General features: G+C 44.2%; 1 pseudogene; it reads left to right on the top strand.

The window, feature by feature from the left end:
• Positions 1 to 22,784, top strand: part of LOC124032174 — a 308,194-nt pseudogene that overhangs the window by 159,848 nt on the left and 125,562 nt on the right.

Genomic DNA, 22,784 nt, shown 5'->3' with positions numbered 1-22,784 from the left:
GGGGATGCTGAGATGAGAAGAATAGTGAGAATGGTAGAGAAGGAGTAAGAAAGGTAGAGAGGGAGTGAGAAAGGTAAGGTAGAGAGGGAGTGAGAAAGGTAAGGTAGAGAGGGAGTGAGAAAGGTATAGAGGGAGTGAGAAAGGTAGAGAGGGAGTAAGAAAGGTAGAGGGAGTGAGAAAGGTAGAGAGGGAGTGAGAAAGGTAGAGAGGGAGTGAGAAAGGTAGAGAGGGAGTAAGAAAGGTAGAGAGGGAGTAAGAAAGGTAGAGAGGGAGTGAGAAAGGTAGAGAGGGAGTGAGAAAGGTAGAGAGGGAGTGAGAAAGGTAGAGAGGGAGTAAGAAAGGTAGAGAGGGAGTGAGAAAGGTAGAGAGGGAGTAAGAAAGGTAGAGAGGGAGTGAGAAAGGTAGAGAGGGAGTAAGAAAGGTAGAGAGGGAGTGAGAAAGGTAGAGAGGGAGTGAGAAAGGTAAGGTAGAGAGGGAGTGAGAAAGGTAAGGTAGAGAGGGAGTGAGAAAGGTAGAGAGGGAGTGAGAAAGGTAGAGAGGGAGTGAGAAAGGTAGAGAGGGAGTGAGAAAGGTAGAGAGGGAGTGAGTCCTCTGCTCTGCTCCTTATGGCCAATGCTGATCTGTGCCAGTATGACCTGGCGTGGGCAGTGACTGTTTGTTCACCTCTCAGCGTTCAGTTCACCCTGTCCTCTCAAAGGGACACAGGGACACTCCACTCCATCCAGGCCCACCCAGTACCTTGGCTTATTTTTCAACCTTTTGTTCAGGGTCTCGGCATCTCACTCAAAGACACGTCTGGGATTTGAACCCGACAACAGCCTAGTCATGAAATCCACCTCAACCCTCCTCACAAACAACATCTTGTTTGTTTGTCCTTGTCCACCAGTCGTTGTTTCATTTAAAAAGCTACACCAGTGAAGCCAGGTGGATTAGAGGACAGAAGCTCTAAAAAACTAAAAACAATGCTCACATCCCCAAACGAGCTCTGTCTCTGGGCAAATATCATATCACGAAGAAGACACCCACACACATTGAGTCGCCTTGCTGCTCCCAATGTTATCGTCTACACAGCACCCAAATAATAACTAACGAGAGGGGAGAGGAGCTCGGTGTCCACCATAGACAGCCTAGATAAAAACAGTATTAAACCAATTGAAGCGTAGCTTCATGATGTCTGTTCAGTATTACACAGGGAGGGCAGCCAGCAATAACAAGCTAGCTAGTAACCCTGGAAAAACTCAGATGATTCAACTCATTGATTAGTTGACACGTTTTTAGCATTTATTTTTTGATTATTTATACTTTTGATATTGAACACTGCACTGTTGGGTAGGACTTGCAAGTTAAGTATTTCACTGTACTTGTGACAAATAAAACTTGACACTTGAATCAGTTGGGAAACACTGTATTAGTGGATGCTGAAAGTAACAGGCTATGATGCTAGTCATCCATAGCCGTCAGTGTATTAATGAATGCTAACAGCTAAGCATCCATCGGTGTATTAGTGGATGCTAACTGCTAAGTATCCATCAGTGTATTAGTGGATACTAACTGCTAAGCATCCATCACTGTATTAGTGGATGCTAACTGCTAAGCATCCATCAGTGTATTAGTGGATGCTAACTGCTAAGCATCCATCACTGTATTAGTGGATGCTAAGCACTAAGGAGATGCCAAATGTTTCCATTGCTAAGGGTGATGATGATTATCACTTCTGCTATTAAAAGCTTACTTACAATACTAGGATTAAACATTAACGTAATGTGTTCTAACTACAGCACCACCTAAATAGACGCCTCCCTCACTGATTATTTAGTATGTGAGAGAATCTGTCTCTCATAGCAGTAAGAAGATCATTTGCATAATTACTCTGGGGACAGTTCCCCTTTGGAATCTATGACAAGCTGAGATCATGTGCTGTAAGTAGAGGTCCTTTTCACTCTGAGCTAAAGAGTTCAGTCAAGCTAAAAGAAGACCAAGGTTCTACACCGCATTGAAGCCAGACTAACTATACTGTATCAATCTCATGACCCCAAGTCCATGCCAGTATTTTTCCCATCTGGCACCATCACACTGCAGCCTATATGCTCTGAAGTCTGTGACAGTGTTCTGAGCTACAGGGATCTGGTCCAGTTTTGTAGAGTAAACTCATCTGATAAGAATACCTCTCCCTAGGTAATGCTAGATCTGTGTTTCCCACGGGACCTTGGTCATTGGCATGAGCCAGCTCTGCTCCATGAGATGGATGTACAGCTACCTCTTCTCTGCCCTGTGCAAACTGAACCCTGCTTTGAGAGGGCAAGCCTTTAATTGGAACTTCAAAGAAGCCCAGCTAAGCTAATGGGAAGAGGGAGGAGGGTGATTGGGGGATTTATTTTGCATTTTAGTACAGTGTACGACCACCTCCATTCTGTAATTTAGCTCCATTGCTCATATGCTTCTCCATACCAGCTAATTGACTTCACACAGTTAGACTGCCAAGCCAGTCTAATTACCGCTCTCTTCCTACATTGACTATACAGCTCTCACTAGACAAAGGTCTACAGTGTGTGTGTGTGTGTGACATCATTGGTCGAGGGACGTTAGTAGACATTTTTGCAGGGATGTTTTGGGGAAGGGTACAGGGAAATATAGGGTTGCTTATGCAGTCAGTCAGTTACACAGGGAGGAGACAGTGGACATCTATTCAGTGACCCTGGGAATCCAAGCGGTCTTAATGATGTGCTAATTAGATAGCACCAGGGCTTGGCCACTAACATGGAAGGGCCTCATTAAAGAACCTGTGGTGGCAGCCTCTCCCTGTAACACCTCTGCATTCCATGCTCATTTAGAGAGGATTTACTGTGTTTTGGAAATCAGTGCTCTAATTTGATGGTTGTTTAGTACAGGTGTAGAACAGATGGGGGAGGGGGGGGGTGTCCGTGTCCACCCATACCATCAATCAGTCCCCTATAATCAGTCCCCTGAGATTTATCAAACTGCTTCGCCCACTTCTAATTTTACCTCTCCTATCGCTGTAAATGCAGACATTTGACTAAATTGAAGCCTCGGGGCTAATGCCAGCGTTTTAAGGACTCAGTCTTTATCTGCTGTCTGATGGATCTGAGTAGATGAGACAGTGGAGGGATGGAGGGAGACAGTGGAGGGATGGAGGGAGACAGTGGAGGGATGGAGGGAGACAGTGGAGGGATGGAGGGAGACAGTAGAGGGAGGGATGGAGACAGCAATCCCATGTGTGATTGCCTCATCATTCTCTCTCTCTCGCTTTGACTCTCCCCCAGTTTTTTATGATTGCCGTCTCACCCCCCACCACTCTAATGCCCAGGTGACGAGACACAAAGGAGCCCATTGTGTTCCATAGGAGCCTGGCTGTCCAGCGATATGCTAGCTGCCTCATAGCGTAGCGGGACGCTGTGTGTGTGTGTGTGTGTGTGTGTGTGTGTGTGTGTGTGTGTGTGTGTGTGTGTGTGTGTGTGTGTGTGTGTGTGTGTGTGTGTGTGTGTGTGTGTGTGTGTGTGTGTGTGTGTGTGTGTGTGTGTGTGTGTGTGTGTGTGTGTGTGTGTGTGTGCACCCACACGCTCTCCAGAGATATGACAGTGCAAGCTAATGCCACCTTACAGTCAGGCAGAGACTGCCCTGTCAGAGAGAGTGAGATTACTCAGTCCTAGTTTAATTACAACAATCAGGACCCTCCATTGTCCATACTCAACCCTCCTGTGAGGATTGTGTGTGTAAATGGAGCCTAGGATACATTCCTGGGGGGGTTGTAGTAAAGACCTCCCTGGTCACCTAACATTGGAACAGAGGAGACCTGACTTCGGGAATTGGGGTATAGTCTCTCAGCTGTGTTTGTGTGTGTGTAATGTGGTTCCATAACTCATAATGCATAGAATAGTTTTCTGGGAACATGGGACCACAGGCCTGAGGTTTACCAGTTCAATGCTTTTCTTTCCCTGACCTACATTCCTCACTAAAATGTCCATCGACTTACACAATGTGTAAAGAGGCCTGTTTCTTTTGGCCATAGACCTTCCTACCGCAGCCATAACTGGACTGGTTCAACTTGAGTAAAATACCATTCATACTAAGAAAATAACATTCATACTCAATACTAGGGTTGCAAAGGGTCGGAAACTTTACGGTAAATTTCTGGAAATTTTCCATGGGAAGTTAAGCCTGGGAAATTGAGAAATGTTGCTTAAATTCATCAAAAAAACTTTTTTTGTGGGACACACAAGGCAATTATAGGTCTTGTGGCATATTTTGGTTAAACTATCCCCAATTCCATGGATTGGTCCATCACATGTACAGCTGATTATCAAGATCTTGAACACTAATGAGATGCTAATGATTCTACTGTCTGAGCCAAGGACTACATGCTTTCTGGTAAGTTTTGATTACAATACTGGGTGGGGTGAATATATTTTCTATGATTTTTTGTTAAATAGTAGCCTACGGCAAAGTGTTAACTTGTTAACAATTTCTGCTAGTTAGTTTTTGCTACCATGTGGGTTTTAGCTGAGCCTGCTAACTGACGAGTGGTTTCAATTTTGTATTTTTTTGTTTAACTAGGCAAGTCAGTTAAGAACAAATTCTTATTTACAATGATGGCCTACCAGGGAACAGTGGGTTAACTGCCTTGTTCAGGGGAAGAATGACAGATTTTTACCTTGTCAGCTTAGGGATTTGATCCAGCAACCTTCAGTTACTGGCCGAATGCTCTAACCTCTAGGCCACCTGCCCATTCTAAAACATGTATCTTACAAAGGAGTTGTTTAATCTAACTGCTTAACTATTTTTCTGTACAGGGAATTGTATTTGGGTTTTTTTACTATTTTTTTCTAATCTTTACAGGAAAATGCCATGGGCACTATCCGATGTGTGGACACATTTCACTGCAGCCAATGTAGAAGGAAAAGCTGTGTACATTTGCAAATACTGTGCCAAATCATATGTGAAGAATGCCACAAAGATGCAGAATCATCTGGCCAAGTGCATAATGTTCACTCAGCGCTCACAACAAGCAACCTCTGACAAAAGTCCCTCTACTTCTATTTGAGGTGAAAATGATTAATCAGACACGTTATCGATAGCGACAGCTCATGGTCCTCCTGGAATCAGGTTTTTTGACTCAATGGAGGAACGCTCTTCTTGAGCTGTGTATGCAACTGAATCACCTCTGATTCTCACAGGCAAGGTGTATTGGGAGAGATTACTGAATGTTCTTCACCCAGCATACACCCCTCCAACCAGACATGCTTTATCTACTCATTTGCTGGATGCAGAGTTCAACAGAGTTCAAGTGAAGGTCAAGCAAATCATAGAGAAAGCAGACTGTATTGCAATAATTTCTGATGGGTGGTCGAATGTTCGTGGGCAAGGTATAGTTAACTACATCATCTCCACCCCTCAACAAGTATTCTAAAAGAGCACAGACACAAGGGACAACAGACACACCGGTCTCTACATTGCAGATGAGCTGAAGGCAGTCATCAATGACCTTGGACCACAGAAGGTATTTGCAGTGGTGACAGACAATGCTGCGAACATGAAGGCTGCTTGTTCTAAAGTGGAGGAGTCCTACCCTCACATCACACCCATTGGCTGTGCTGCTCATGCACTGAATCTGCTCCTCAAGGACATCATGGCACTGAAAACAATGGATACACTCTAAATGAGAGCCAAGAAAATGGTTAGGTATCTGAAGGGTCATCAAGTTATAGCAGCAAACTACCTCACCATGCATAGTGAGAAGAATAAGAGCACCACATTGAAGCTTCCCAGCAACACCCATTGGGGTGGTGGTGTTATCATGTTTGACAGTCTCCTGGAGGGGAAGGAGTCTCTCCAAGAAATGGCCATATCACAGTCTGCTGATATGGATAGCCCTATCAAGAGGATCCTCCTGGATGATGCATTTTGGGAGAGAGTGGTAAGCAGCCTGAAACTCCTGAAACCTATAGCAGTAACCATTACACGGATTGAGGGAGACAATGCCATCCTGTCTGATGTTCAGACTCTGCTTGTAGATGTAAGAGAAGAAATCTGTACTGCCCTGCCCACTTCACTGATGCTCCAAGGAGAGGAAACTGCAATTCTGAAATACATCCAAAAGCGTGAAGACTTCTGCCTGAAGCCCATCCACGCTGCAGTGTACATGTTGGACCCCAAGTATGCTGGTAAGAGCATCCTGTCTGATGCAGAGATCAACAAGGCCTATGGTGGCATCACTACCGTGTCTCGCCACTTTGGCCTGGATGAGGGCAAGGTTCTTGGTAGTCTGGTGAAGTACACTTCCAAGGGCTTTGGGATGGAGATGCAATATGGCAGTCGTGCCAACACATCTCATCAGCCACCTGGTGGAAGGGACTTTGTGGATCTGAGACTCTTTCCCCTGTTGGCTCCATTATCCTCCAACTTCCACCAACGTCAGCCGCCTCAGAGTGCAACTGGTCCTTGTTTGAGACCACACTACAGGCTGACCATTACAAAGGATGAAAAATTGATGGCCATCCGGGAAAATTTGAGGCTTTTTGAGCCTGACAAAGAGCCATCCTCAACAAGGTTGGAAAGTGACAGTGAAGATAGGGCCTCAGAGTCTGATGTTCAAGAGGTGGACATTGAGGAGCTCCAGGGAGAAGACACAGAAGCCTGAGAGGAAGACAACCAAAGTTGAGTTTCTAGACTACTGTTTTTGGGAGATGCGATGGATTGTTGGGGATCATTCAATATTCCCTTTATTTTGTTGTTCAGTGATTTCATCCCATGTGTGAGTCAACTAATTTAATTAAAGTTCAATTCGTAACTAAATTGTTTTTATATTTATATTTGAAGGATTTTATCATTTGCAATTATGTCTACTTATAAGGTAAAAGGTTTATGTTTCTCTCTCCGTATGATATGGTAAATATATCCAATGCAAAAAAACAACTACATTTAAATGGTATTTATTCATGAAACTTAATCTCAAGATGACGGAAGAACAGGTGGAAACAATTGATTTTCAAAGAGCTCACCGTTTTGGTGGCAGAGCAGAGGGAAGGCCTCATCTGATTGTAGCTATGCTAACCCACTACAAAAGGAAAAATGCCTTGTTACAACAGGGTAGGGAATTGAAGAACACTCCATTCTCTATTAATGAACAATTTCCTCATGAAATAGTGGAGAGACGATGTGCCCTGTACCCCACTTCCAAAAGGCTCCGTGCAGAAAAGCAGAGGTTTATCTAGTGGTGATTAAATTATATGTAAATAATCATATGTTCAAGGACTGGAAGATGACAAAGTGGCTGTGAGTGTAGCTAACTCCTGTTGAAGTAGTCCCGGATACATATTTGCACCACATTACACAGTACAAATATGGATTCATTGTTTTTTTACAAAAACATTTTTGTTGTTGTTGCATGAACGACTTTGTTTTGTTTTGTACGTAATATCAGGTTTTGATTTAAGAGAATGTGAGGATGGGTAAGGCTGACCTTTTTATTCTTCATGATTTTTATGTATTTGAAGAATGTACATTTGAAATACCAAGGTAGTTTTTTGTTTGTTTAATATGATTTGTTCTGATTGTAGAGGTTGGGGGTATTATGACTTAAAAGCTGTTATATAGTGTGACCCATGTTCGCCAATGTGAATCAGAATGATTTGCTTTTAAAATAAAACCTAATAAATATAAATATAAAAAAGGTCGTACCAGATATTGTTCATTCTGATCAGATAGGTTTTTTACATGGACGATATATTGGAAATAATATACAACAATTACTTGAAACAATTGAACATTATGAAACATTGAAGATACCAGGTTTGGTCTTCATAGCTGATTTTGAAAAGGTGTTTGATAAAGTATGATTAGAATTTATATATAAATGCATGGAATACTTTAATTTTGGTGAATCTCTTATACAATGGGTTAAAGTTATGTACAGCAACCCCAGATGTAAAATAATAAACAATGGTTACATCTCAGAAAGTATTTAGCTTTTAAGAGGAGTAAAACAGGGCTGTCCGTTGTCTCCATATCTATTTATTATGGTCATTGAAATGCTAGCTATTATTAAAATGAGATCCAAAAAGAACATCAAGGGGTTAGAAATTCAATGTGTCAATGTATGCTGATGACTCACAATCTGGATCCCTGCACAGTCTGATTTAAGAGCTTGATCACTTTTCTAGCCTCTCTGGATTAAAACCTAATTATGACAAGTATACCATATTACATATTGCATCGTTAAAAAATGCAGTGCTTACTCTTACCTTGTGGTTTACCAACAAAATGGCCGGATGGTGAAGCAGACATACTTGGTATTCACAAAAAAATATAAATGAATTTACCACAATTAATTTCAATAGAAAGTTAGCAAAAATAGATAAGATTTTGCAACCATAGAGAGGTAAATACTTGTCTATTTATGGAATAATGACATTGATTAACTGGTCCTATCACCGTTTACTTACTTACTAATGGCATTGCCTACTCCAGATGGTTCATTTTTAAAATCATATGAGCAAAAGATATGACATTTTATTTGGATTGCTAAATGTTTAAAAATTGTATGATATTTATTCATGATATTATGCATAGAAATGGAGGAGTTTACATGCACTTAGGTTGGAGTCATTAAAACTCGTTTTTCAACCACTCCACAAATTTCTTGTTAACAAACTATAGTTGTGGATAGTTGGTTAGGACATCTCCTTTGTGCATGACACAAGTCATTTTTCCAACAATTGTTTACAGACAGATTATTTCACTTATAATTCACTGTATCACAATTACAGTGGGTCAGAAGTGCACATACACTAAGTTGACTGTACCTTTAAACAGTTGTAAAATTCCAGAAAACGATGTCATGGCTTTAGATGCTTCTGATAGGCTAATTGACATAATTTCTAGTCGATTGGAGGTGTACCTGTGGATGTATTTCAAGGCCTACCTTCAAACTCAGTGCCTCTTTGCTTGACATCATGGGAAAATCAAAAGAAATCAGCCAAGACCTCAGAAGAAAAATTGTAGACTTCCACAAGTCTAGTTCATCCTTTGGAGCAATTTCCAAATGCCCGAAGGCAGCACGTTCATCTGTACAAACAATCGTACGCAAATATAAACACCATGGGACCACTCACCCGTCATACTGCTCAGGAAGGAGACGCGTTCTGTCTCCTCAAGATGCATTTACTTTGGTGAAAAAAGGGCACATCAATCCCAGATGAACAGCAAAGGACCCTGTGAAGATGCTGGAGGAAACGGGTACAAAAGCATCTATATCCACATAAAACGTGTCCAATATTGACGTAACCTGAAAGGCTGCTCACCAAGGAAAGAAGCCACTGCTCCAAAACCACCATAAAAAAGCTAGACTACAGTTTGCAACTGCACATGGGGACAAATATCATACGTTTTGGAGAAATGTCCTCGGGACTGATGAAACAAAAATAGAACTGTTTGGCCATTATGACAATCGTTATGTTTGGAGGAAAAAGGGAGACGCTTGCAAGCCAAAGAACACCATCCCAATCGTGAAGCACAGAGGTGGCAACATCATGTTGTGGGGTGCTTTGCTGCAAGAGGGACTGGTGCACTTCACAAAATAGATGGCGTCATGAGGTAGGAAAATTATGTGGAAATATTGAAGCAACATCTCAAGACATCAGTCAGGAAGTTAATAAAGCTTGGTCGCAAATGGGTCTTCCAAATGGACAATGACTCCAAGCATACTTCCAAAGTTGTGGCAAAATGGCTTAAGGACAACAAAGTTAAGGTATTACAGTGGCCATCACAAAGCCCTGACCTCAATCCTATAGAAAATGTGTGGGCAGAAATGAAAAAGCATGTGCGAGCAAAGAGGCCTACAAACCTGACCCAGTTACACCAGCTCTGTCAGGAGGATTGGGCCAATATTCACCCAACGTATTGTGGGTAGCTTGTGGAAGGCTACCAGAATCGTTTGACCCTATGTTAAAACAATTTAAAGGCAATGCTACCAAATACTAATTGAGTGTATGTAAACTTCTGACGCACTGGGAATGTGATGAAAGAAATTAAAGCTGAAATAAATAATTCTCTCTACTATTATTCTGACATTTCACATTCTTAAAATAAAGTAGTGATCCTAACTGACCTAAGACAGGGAATTCTTACTAGGATTAAATGTCAGGAATTGTGAAAGTCTGAGTTTAAATGTATTTGGCTAAAGTGTATGTAAACTTCAGACTTACATTGTATGCAGTTAACGAAAATGCATGGGAATATCTGCTCAATCCAAATGTACAACCAACTATTTGCAGCCCTACGACACAAATGGAGGAGGCAAGTGGAAAAGGGAGAAGGTAGGGAACTTGTTTCCCTACCATAAATTAAAGATACCAATGGGCTGAAAGAAAATAAAATAAATAGAAATATATACCAGTTTCATTTGAGGACAAAAATGTTGCCAGCTGCACCATACAGGTTGCAAAATAAATGGGAAGAGATTTTCGATGTACCAATTCCATGGCACATGGTTTGTGAACTGGTACAAAAAACTACACTTGACTCAACACTTAAGAGTTTTTCAATTTAAATGATTATATACAATTCTTTCCACCAACAGACTGCTGTATATATGGGGCATACAACATCTCAGCAGACTTTGTTACGACGAGACCTAATCAAGAAATCACTTATTCTGTTATTGAGAAACAGAGAAACAATGGGTATTGATGCTAACAACACTATAACTGGGGTCCTGTCAAAGCACATCCTCCCCACCGTGAGGAAGACGCCTTGCATCTCTCTCTCTCACACACACTTCTAAAGAACAAACCGCTGGAGCCTGAGCTGATACTCAGAGAAGGATCCTGTTCACACACCAGGGAATGTCCCCCCCCTCCGGAGGGGATGCCTGGATTCCCCTCCTCCTTCAGGATGAAGAACATCCCCCAAACGTCCTCCATCTGCCTGAAATTCTGTTGTTCCTCCAAGGCAGCAACACTGCCAGCCATTGTGTTATGTTCTCCTGTTATTCATGTATGCATCTGGATACTTGGTGATTCAAGCCAATTAATATTTCACCTTTGTTTCACATGACAGTTCCTCTACCAATGGAGCCTATAGCCCCCCAAAACAACAATGCTGTCACACAGCCCAGAAGTGTCTAAACTGTCCTCCTACACACATTCTCGCTGGGGGCATGCTTTACATCACAGTCACCGGTACCTGTCAGATAATTTTGAAAGGGATGATGGATCTTTCTCATTTACCCACTGGTGGTTATGCGTTTAGAGTTCCCAACTGTTTAAGAATGTTGGAGGATTTTCTAAATTACGTTTCGTGAATGTCCTGTGTGTGGGCTGTGTTCCCTCCGACATTGTACTGTGCTGACCCAGATGTTTCTCCTCTCCACAGGCAAGGTTCTGAATACAGACCTGCGTCACTACCTCAGCCTGCAGTTCCAGAAAGGTTCGCTGGACCACAAGCTCCAGCAGGTGATCAGAGATAACCTGTACCTGCGCACCATTCCCTGTGAGTAGTAACGCCCCGGGCTTCCCCCCTGTTTTTGTTTTTCTCAGAGTTTCCTGTCTACTCCACATGTGCCTGCTCATTAACGGCTGTTCCATGTGAGTAGGACACCTTTAGATCTCAAGACTGACGGTCACTAGCGCTTCAGTAGCCAAGAAATCCTATTTGGCCCTGCCATCAGATAGAAATGGCCCCTTCGCAGGTGTCCATTAATCAGCAGAGCAGTTTGCTTTTCCCAAAAGACATGCTACTTCTCCCATGAGGACACAGTGCTTGGCATTCATTGGAACCATCCTCCTCAGAACCCTCCGCTTGTGTCTGGATTGATGAAGAGAGTGATTAGAGGAAGAGTGGCATGCCAATCACACTCCTTCATTTTCACAGTTCCATCTCTCGGTCCCTCATTCCTTTTCTTTCCTCTTGGCGCTGTGTGTTTAATCATGGATTCTTCTTCTCTCCTAACTGGGGGCATATTCTATGCCACATCTTTGAGGTCTACAAAGCAGCCTTCAAACCTTCACTATAAAGGCCATCAACTTCACACTTCACACACTCTTTGATAGATGAGATAGGAGATCTCTCACTCCATTTTCCAATACTAATATGTAGGCCTTAGAAGTTAATCTCCAGAATATAATATGCATGTAATTATGTTTAATTAATATATATTTCCATAGTAACCTAATTCCTTCTAAGTACTTGGTGCCAACTCTATGCTTCATCCACCCACTATGAATGACTCCCCTGTGTTTGAGCATGTGTCTCTGGGCCTTTAAAACAAGGACTCCACTTAATGACTCCCCTGTGTTTGAGCATGTGTCTCTGGGCCTTTAAAACAAGGACTCCACTTAATGACTCCCCTGTGTTTGAGCATGTGTCTCTGGGCCTTTAAAACAAGGACTCCACTTAATGACTCCCCTGTGTTTGAGTGTGTGTCTCTGGGCCTTTAAAATAAGAACTCCACTTAATGACTCCCCTGTGTTTGAGCATGTGTCTCTGGGCCTTTAAAACAAGGACTCCCCTTATTGACTCCCCTGTGTTTGAGTGTGTGTCTCTGGGCCTTTAAAACAAGGACTCCACTTAATGGCTCCCCTGTGTTTGAGTGTGTGTCTCCGGGCCTTTAAAACAATGACTCCACTTAATGACTCCCCTTTGTTTGAGAATGTGTCTCTGGGCCTTTAAAACAAGGACTCCCCTTATTGACTCCCCTGTGTTTGAGTGTGTGTCTCTGGGCCTTTAAAACAAGGACTCCACTTAATGGCTCCCCTGTGTTTGAGTGTGTGTCTGCAAAGTGCAGATTTTAAAACAATGACTCCACTTAATGACTCCCCATTTCCCATTTGTTTGAGAATGTGTCTCTGGGCCTTTAAAACAAGGACTCCCCTTATTGACTCCCCTGTGTTTGAGTGTGTGTCTCTGGGCCTTTAAAACACTGGGATAAGTGAGTGGTGTGGGAAAGCGTTTCATTTGTATACCCTAGTGGTTTTAAATGGACAAAAGGGCAAATTGGTGGGATTCAAAGTGCAAAGTGCAGATTTTCTACGCTACTCTGCCGAATTACATGGCAATTACTCCCCATTTCACCATTTATTAATGCTACAGAAAATGTATTAATGCTACAGGACACATTTATATAATCTTTGAGTCACTATTTTAATTAGCATATAAAACGTTTCTAATTTGTGACTTTGTTATGAGGGAGAGCCACCCATCCTCTCCTGAACGGCAGATTTTCTCATGTGGAAATATAATGCTGATGAAAAATTGTGAATAACAGGCAACTAAATAAATTGCTGATGTTCATTTTCACTAGATGGATACAGTATAACTGTTTAGTGTCTGTCAGTGTCATGAGTTAATGCATTGTTAATGTTCTCAGTATATAAATCAAGAGGGGCTATATCGACGACTGCGGACATTAATGGTAAATACTGTTTTGTGAAGAAATGTATAAAAAAGCCATACAAATTGTGAGAGGAAGATGTGCTACGGTAAGTAAGTACGCCAGGTTCTAATGCAGCTCATATTCAATTACTATAGCTGTACAGTCATACCCTGTAGCATTTCAAGCATTGACCCTAGTCGAAGCCTAGTTTGTCTCTAGTGCATGGCTGTTTGCCTATCCTCTGCTGTGTGACTGTGACTATGGCCTTCCACAATGCATGGAGCCGCTGCCTATCCTCTGCTGTGTGACTGTGACTATGGCCTTCCACAATGCATCGAGCCGCTGCCTATCCTCTGCTGTGTGACTGTGACTATGGCCTTCCACAATGCATGGAGCCGCTGCCTATCCTCTGCTGTGTGACTGTGACAATGGCCTTCCACAATGCATGGAGCCGCTGCCTATCCTCTGCTGTGTGACTGTGACTATGGCCTTCCACAATGCATGGAGCCGCTGCCTATCCTCTGCTGTGTGACTGTGACTATGGCCTTCCACAATGCATGGAGCCGCTGCCTATCCTCTGCTGTGTGACTGTGACTATGGCCTTCCACAATGCATGGAGCCGCTGCCTATCCTCTGCTGTGTGACTGTGACTATGGCCTTCCACAATGCATGGAGCCGCTGCCTATCCTCTGCTGTGTGACTGTGACTATGGCCTTCCACAATGCATGGAGCCGCTGCCTATCCTCTGCTGTGTGACTGTGACTATGGCCTTCCACAATGCATGGAGCCGCTGCCTATCCTCTGCTGTGTGACTGTGACTATGGCCTTCCACAATGCATGGAGCCGCTGCCTATCCTCTGCTGTGTGACTGTGACTATGGCCTTCCACAATGCATGGAGCCGCTGCCTATCCTCTGCTGTGTGACTGTGACTATGGCCTTCCACAATGCATGGAGCCGCTGCCTATCCTCTGCTGTGTGACTGTGACTATGGCCTTCCACAATGCATGGAGCCGCTGCCTATCCTCTGCTGTGTGACTGTGACTATGGCCTTCCACAATGCATGGAGCCGCTGCCTATCCTCTGCTGTGTGACTGTGACTATGGCCTTCCACAATGCATGGAGCCGCTGCCTATCCTCTGCTGTGTGACTGTGACTATGGCCTTCCACAATGCATGGAGCCGCTGCCTATCCTCTGCTGTGTGACTGTGACTATGGCCTTCCACAATGCATGGAGCCGCTGCCTATCCTCTGCTGTGTGACTGTGACTATGGCCTTCCACAATGCATGGAGCCGCTGCCTATCCTCTGCTGTGTGACTGTGACTATGGCCTTCCACAATGCATGGAGCCGCTGCCTATCCTCTGCTGTGTGACTGTGACTATGGCCTTCCACAATGCATGGAGCCGCTGCCTATCCTCTGCTGTGTGACTGTGACTATGGCCTTCCACAATGCATGGAGCCGCTGCCTATCCTCTGCTGTGTGACTGTGACAATGGCCTTCCACAATGCATGGAGCCGCTGCCTATCCTCTGCTGTGTGACTGTGACTATGGCCTTCCACAATGCATGGAGCCGCTGCCTATCCTCTGCTGTGTGACTGTGACTATGGCCTTCCACAATGCATGGAGCCGCTGCCTATCCTCTGCTGTGTGACTGTGACTATGGCCTTCCACAATGCATGGAGCCGCTGCCTATCCTCTGCTGTGTGACTGTGACTATGGCCTTCCACAATGCATGGAGCCCGAATACTCTCGGAGTCTCTCCCTGGGATCCAGAATGGCTGCTTGGCCCCGCTCTGCCTCTCCTCATCGCAGCCCTCTAAATGGAAGCTCAGAGGCTTCTCCCCAGTCCCCTCCTGAACACACGGGCAGAGACATCATTAAAGGTCACTCACGAGAAAGTAGGGAAGAGAAAAGACAGAAAAGGAAGGAAGGAAGGAGAGTCAGTGCCAGGGGTCCAAATCACCACATAATCCTTGAAGCTTGGCTGAACCCTCTGCCTCCTCTTCTCCTCTGGGCAGTAATATCCGTAGTGGCACCGCAGTAAGCTCTGAGGCTCACTGGGAGATAACACAGAGAGAAGGATGACAAAACTGTATAAGAAAAAGTGCCCCAGGTATTCAATCCAAAGAATCGTTTTCTCTTAAAGAAGATTTAAGTCTCTTCCATTAAACATTTACTCAGCCTGTGAAACAAGACAGCATAACCATGAACATAGATAGCTTTTCCGTTAATAGGGAATATCTACTCGGAGTGGAAAAACATTAGGAACCTAATGTTCCATCCTAATATTGAGTTGCACCCCCCCATTTGCCCTCAGAACAGCCTCAATCAGTTGGGGCTTGGACTCCACAAGGTATCGAAAGAGTTCCGCAGGGATGTTGGCCCATTTTGACTCCAACACTTCCTACAGTTGTGTGAAGTTGGCTGGATGTCCCTTGGGTACCAGACCATTCTTGATACACACAGGAAATTGTAAACCATGAAAAACCCAACTGTGATGCAGTTCTTGACACACTCAAACCGGTGCGCCTTGTTCAAGGGCACTTAAATCTTTTGTCTTGCCCATTCACCATCTGAATGGCACACACACATTCTTGGAATAGGAGTTATCTATTGGAAGCCAGACACGACAGGGTCAGGTCTCAATGTGAATATGTGTGATAACCTTCCAGTGGTGCTCCTGGTCTTCTTGTAAGCAGCTGGCAGTGTTTCACTGTGGTGACGCTTCGCTGTGTAAACAGATACACTCATTTTTTTTTTCTTGGACTCTCTGTCTGTCTGTCTGTCTGTCTGTCTGTCTGTCTGTCTGTCTGTCTGTCTGTCTGTCTGTCTGTCTGTCTGTCTGTCTGTCTGTCTGTCTGTCTGTCTGTCTGTCTGTCTGTCTGTTTCTTTCTTTCTTTCTGTCTCTGTGTTCCACTGTATGGGCTGTTCCACAACAATACGCTACCTAATGCAGTAAAGTGCCAATTCATCTTCACTAGATCCACTCCAAATAACCTAATACCTTTTAATGATGTGTTGTTTTGGTTCGATAGTTTCATTTCTTCAAAGGTGACATTTTTGAGAACATTAACAGAACATTTTCGCTCACCTCCCACTCCTCCCTCACCTCCCTCTCCTCCCTCACCCGCCTCACCTCCCTCACCCGCCTCACCTCCCTCACCCGCCTCGCCTCCCTCACCCGCCTCACCTCCCTCACCCGCCTCACCTCCCTCACTTTTTAGCCTGATCCCAGCACTAACTTTTCTCTGGTGTCTACTTCAAACGACCTGTTCTTGATTATCCTCTCTCCTCTACCTCAAAAGACAGACTGAATCCTTGATTCTTCCCCTCTGGTGAGTCAGATTGTTACGTGAGAATGACTGAGCCATGTAACTCTCAAGCAGGACTGTCAACATCTCAGTACACTAAATTGTAGGAATATTGGTTGAAGCCTATCACAAAATCTGTTCTGAAACCAGTTTTCCAAGCGCAAACAGAAGAATACAGTATTCCGTCTTTCCTGTTTCTCTGTTCAAGGATTCTCATATTACTGTCTTTGTTGCTCCTTTGGTCTCTGATTCGACCTCTGATAGAATTCAATAGTCTACTTTATCAGATGAACAGGATGGAGGGAGTGAATATGGAGGGAAGGAGGGAGGGAGATAGAGGGAAGTTCAGGAGAGATAGTATTAAAGGAGTCCATTTGGGCTCCTGGCAGGTTGTAGTTCACTCGAGGTAAACACCCAATTATATCTGAGCCAAGTCCCCTGATGCGTAAAATGTTTCCAATATATTTATACTTGTTTCAATGTATTTCGGATGAGGGGATCAACTTGTTAAAAGGACCAGCTTGTTGGCGTCAACTGCAGTACAAAGGCAGGTACAACAGATGATATTTTAATGACTGCTCCATGCTTGGTTTATACTGGCATGTAGTGTCTAGTGCTGCAGTTTCCAGATCGAAAAACACAATTTTATGCAATTTAGGGTGAAGAATAGAGATGAAGGATGGAGAATGAAAGAACAGGAAGAAAAATGTAAAAGGTCTGGAATGTTTTTCAACTGTTGCTTTTATATAGTTTGTTATTGTCAAAACCGAAAACGGGGAAAACCCATCTTCTCAGCTCTGGAGATGAACATACCTCAGAACTCCTTGACACAACCCATCTTCTTGTGTCACCCCAAACAAAAGTCAGTTGAAGTGTTCTTCATATCCCCCTCCCACTTTCATAATGGATTCCATTCTGCCCTCATTAGAATAATCTATTCATAGCTTATTTGAAAATGGTTTCTATCCTTCTTCTGTGAATACAGATCGGCATCTGGACTCTTCCCAATGGGAACTGTCTGTTATCCTCACTCTGCGTCTGTTGTGTGGTCTCTGGCAGGTACCACGCGGCAGCCCAGAGAGGGGGAGGTTCCTGGAGTGGACTATAACTTCATCAGTGTAGGGGAGTTCCGTGTGCTGGAGGAGAGTGGCCTGCTGCTGGAGAGTGGAACCTACCACGGTTGGTCTGAGCGTCTGGGGGAAGTGTATGGGAGGTGGACATTACAACACTCAGTAACACTATTCTCCACGACTTATGCATTGTTCGTTTACTCATTTATAGTACCTGCTGAGATGTCACTGTCATCCAGGTCATCAGATAAACTCAATATAAAGATGGCATTCATGCATTGTAAATGTGAAAGGAAGTAGGTCTTGCATCCCAAGAGTTTATTCTGGAGCAACATAGCATAGTCCCACTTAGCATTCAAAGTAGGTTGTTGATTTCTCAGAAGCCAGCGGTCAGCATTGTGACAGAGAACCCTGGAGGACCCTCATAGCCAGTCATATCCAGACGTCACCAGAACATATAGGACATATAGCAGGCTGATCTACATATGGCTGTTTCAGCTCTATTTCAGGATGTTACTTATTAATGTGGGCCTTTTTGACCTCTGGGGAATCTCCACCGGACAATTGAGGCATAGACACACACACATGCACACCCACACACATGCACACCCACACACATGCACACCCACACACATGCACAGACACACATGCACACCCACACACATGCACAGACACACATGCACACCCACACACATGCACAGACACACATGCACAGACACACATGCACAGACACACATGCACACCCACACACATGCACAGACACACATGCACACCCACACACATGCACAGACACACATGCACACCCACACACATGCACAGACACACATGCACACCCACACACATGCACAGACACACATGCACACCCACACACATGCACAGACACACATGCACACCCACACACATGCACACCCACACACATCCACACACATGCACACCCACACGCATGCACACGCAAACACATTTTCTCTCGCTCCCTCTCCCTCGCTCTCTCTCTCTCTCTCATGCTCATGAGATTGAGTTTTTTGTTCACAAGGGAATGTGTAACGTTTTGTCAATGATCTCCCTGTGAGTCAATCTGTGACTTAGAGCCTGGTTTATTACCGGCAGCCCCATTCCTTTGGTCTGAGAGGAAGTATATGCCAGGCTGGATGTATGTGTGGATGGTTGGCTTTTCCCATCGACCAAGCCGTCAGTGGGACTAATCTCTGTGATCTCTGGACAGACAGGCAGGGCCTGATCACCTGTCGCTGTGGAGGTGATCTGTCAGGGAGTGACGAGGTCCAAGGTTACATCTCTATGTATTACTGACTCTGGCCTCGACTGTTGGCCCTTGGTTGAAAGGAGGTTTGTGGTCAATGTTTTGGATGGACACAGGTCTTTTACACTCTTTCCCTCCCTCCCCCCCCCCTCCCCCCTCCCTCCCTCCCTCCCTCCCTCCCTCCCTCCCTCCCTCCCTCCCAGAGTAGCTAACTCAAACTCAGGGAGGATAGTGCCAACAAAGGTTGGAGCTGTTTTATTTCTCAATAGGCACAGAGAGGCTGAAAGGCCATGAGTAGCACTTTCTTGCAATTGAGAGCTGTGCCTTCACTCCAGAGCAGGGTACGTGAGAGTCTATACACCAGGGTTCATAACTTGTCTTCCTCCTCTCTCTATACCTCTCAGTATAGACGCCAGCCAGGGCAACATGAATTATAGAAGAGAGAATTGGCCAGAAAAGAAAGCAATGATAGAAAAAATACTGAGATAAGAAATAATGGGTTTGTTTATGGAAGCTGTAGGCCTGACTCAGTGAGGTACTGATAGAGGAGCTGTACCTGTGATGTGATGCTGCTGTATTGTAGAGAGCACAGAGCAGCAGCTTATAGAGCACATCTTATTATACAATAACTATCTTCAAAGTAATGACTCGGGACGTCGGGTTGTGAAATGAAAGCTTCTTTTAGTAATACTACTTGTTCACATTACATTGAACAGCTTTAGATTATACAAAACAATATACGTAAGTTGCTGGTGAAAGACAGGAGAATCACTTGTCACTTGTACATAACTGGCATGTTCTCCGTTTTTCTACTACCTGTCGCAAGGCCTTCTGGTACTTGCAGTCAATAGCATGATCCAATACTATCCAAAACAACATCAATATGTATGCAGTTCTCTCAATTTCCATCACAGAAATTCTAATACAATTACATATGTATATAACTCTAAAGAAAATATCTTTAGATACAGCTCAATTAATGAACTGTAAACATTAACTCTGTAACCTGTTAAAATTTCCAACACGTATAGGTCTTTGAAGAGCTCCAGTAGAGCTGAGTATTACTGAAGATAAGAGCAGCCAGGGTAATGGGCCAGCTCACAGGACTGGGGAGGGAGAGGGTGATGGTGCTGCACTGCTACGTAAGCTTAACTTTCTGAACATTCGAGACGTGTAGTCCACTTGTCATTCCAATCTCCTTTTCATTAGCGTAGCCTCTTCTGTAGCCTGTCAACTATGTGTCTGTCTATCCATGTTCTCTCCTCTCTGCACAGACTGGGGAGGGAGGGAGAGGGTGAAGGTGCTGCACTGGCAAGACAAACAGAGGACAATCCCATTGAGAAGGATTAAGATTTTGCATTAGCGTAGCCTCTTCTGTAGCCTGTCAACTATGTGACTGTCTATCCCTGTTCTCTCCTCTCTCTCACAGGACTGGGGAGGGAGGGAGAGGGTGAAGGTGCTGTACTGGCAAGACAAACAGAGGACAATCCCATTGAGAAGGATTAAGAAATGCTTCAATGCTGAGAAATGTCAGAGTAGAGTATGCGGTAGATTTTCTGTGTTTCACTGTGGGTCTAAAAAGACAAACACATATTGGATGAAAGTATACAGACTCACTCGATGCCGTTAAAAAGAATCCCCTTTATCACTCGATGCCATTAAAATAATCCCCTTTAACACTACATGCTGCCATATTCTAATGTACATGGTGGCTGTACATTGGCTAAATCGGGGACTTTGGGAAGTGCTTATTAGAGAAAGTAGGTTTGTCCTTTAACACTGAAACCTCCAAGCTGGGAGCTGCTGTAGTCTAGTAGAAACATCTATTAACACTGACTCACCCTCACAGCAGAGGAATGTGGAGTTGAAAAGGGTGGCTGTGGAGTCGTGGGAATTGATGCCAAGCAGACTGCCAGCTCTGTGCCAGCAGCGGAAGGAAGCCCTTCTACTCTGGAGAAGTCTATCTATTCTGCCAGCCTGCGAAGGCTGGGCATGCTGCTGGGCAGTGGGCGCTAAGCAGGACAGAGAGGGGGCTCATCCTCCATGATTAATGAGTGTCTGTGGGCATGGCCTTGCCTGGCTAGTTAAGAGGCAGAGAGAGGGGGAAAGGAGGGAAAGAGATATGGAGAGAAAGAAAGAGAGGGGGAAAGGAGAGAAAGAGATATGGAGAGAAAGAACGAGAGGGGAAAAGGAGAGAAAGAGATATGGAGAGAAAGAAAGAGAGGGGGAAAGGAGAGAAAGAGATATGGAGAGAAACAAAGAGAGGGGAAAAGGAGAGAAAGAGATATGGAGAGAAAGAAAGAGAGGGGGAAAGGAGAGAAAGAGATATGGAGAGAAAGAAAGAGAGGGAGAAAGGAGAGAAAGAAAGAGAGGGGGAAAGGAGAGAAAGAGATATGGAGAGAAACAAAGAGAGGGGAAAAGGAGAGAAAGAGATATGGAGAGAAACAAAGAGAGGGGGAAAGGAGAGAAAGAGATATGGAGAGAAAGAAAGAGAGGGGGAAAGGAGAGAAAGAAAGAGAGGGGGAAAGGAGAGAAAGAGATATGGAGAGAAAGAAAGAGAGGGGAAAAGGAGAGAAAGAGATATGGAGAGAAAGAAAGAGAGGGGGAAAGGAGAGAAAGAGATATGGAGAGAAAGAAAGAGAGGGAGAAAGGAGAGAAAGAAAGAGAGGGGGAAAGGAGAGAAAGAGATATGGAGAGAAACAAAGAGAGGGGAAAAGGAGAGAAAGAGATATGGAGAGAAACAAAGAGAGGGGGAAAGGAGAGAAAGAGATATGGAGAGAAAGAAAGAGAGGGGGGGAAAGGAGAGAAAGAAAGAGAGGGGGAAAGGAGAGAAAGAGATATGGAGAGAAAGAACGAGAGGGGAAAAGGAGAGAAAGAGATATGGAGAGAAACAAAGAGAGGGGAAAAGGAGAGAAAGAGATATGGAGAGAAACAAAGAGAGGGGAAAAGGAGAGAAAGAGATATGGAGAGAAACAAAGAGAGGGGAAAAGGAGAGAAAGAGATATGGAGAGAAACAAAGAGGGGGAAAGGAGAGAAAGAGATATGGAGAGAAAGAAAGAGGGGGAAAGGAGGGAAAGAGATATGGAGAGAAAGAAAGAGAGGGGGAAAGGAGAGAAAGAAGAGGGGGAAAGGAGAGAAAGGGGAAAAGGAGAGAAAGAGATATGGAGAGAAAGAACGAGAGGGAGAAAGGAGAGAAAGAGATATGGAGAGAAAGAAAAGAGGGGGAAAGGAGAGAAAGAGATATGGAGAGAAACAAAGAGAGGGGAAAAGGAGAGAAAGAGATATGGAGAGAAACAAAGAGAGGGAAAAGGAGAGAAAGAGATATGGAGAGAAACAAAGAGAGGGGAAAAGGAGAGAAAGAGATATGGAGAGAAAGAAAGAGAGGGGGAAAGGAGAGAAAGAGATATGGAGAGAAAGAAAGAGAGGGGGAAAGGAGAGAAAGAAAGAGAGGGGGAAAGGAGAGAAAGAGATATGGAGAGAAAGAACGAGAGGGGAAAAGGAGAGAAAGAGATATGGAGAGAAAGAACGAGAGGGGGAAAGGAGAGAAAGAGATATGGAGAGAAAGAAAGAGAGGGGGAAAGGAGAGAAAGAAAGAGAGGGGGAAAGGAGAGAAAGAGATATGGAGAGAAAGAAAGAGAGGGGGAAAGGAGAGAAAGAGATATGGAGAGAAACAAAGAGAGGGGAAAAGGAGAGAAAGAGATATGGAGAGAAACAAAAGAGGGGAAAAGGAGAGAAAGAGATATGGAGAGAAACAAAA

This window comes from Oncorhynchus gorbuscha, linkage group LG03, assembly GCF_021184085.1.
Source record: "Oncorhynchus gorbuscha isolate QuinsamMale2020 ecotype Even-year linkage group LG03, OgorEven_v1.0, whole genome shotgun sequence".
In the NCBI taxonomy this organism is placed as follows: Eukaryota; Metazoa; Chordata; class Actinopteri; order Salmoniformes; family Salmonidae; genus Oncorhynchus; species Oncorhynchus gorbuscha.
The sequence above is the reverse complement of the archived record's forward strand: the minus strand, read 5'-3'. Positions and strand labels throughout refer to the sequence as shown.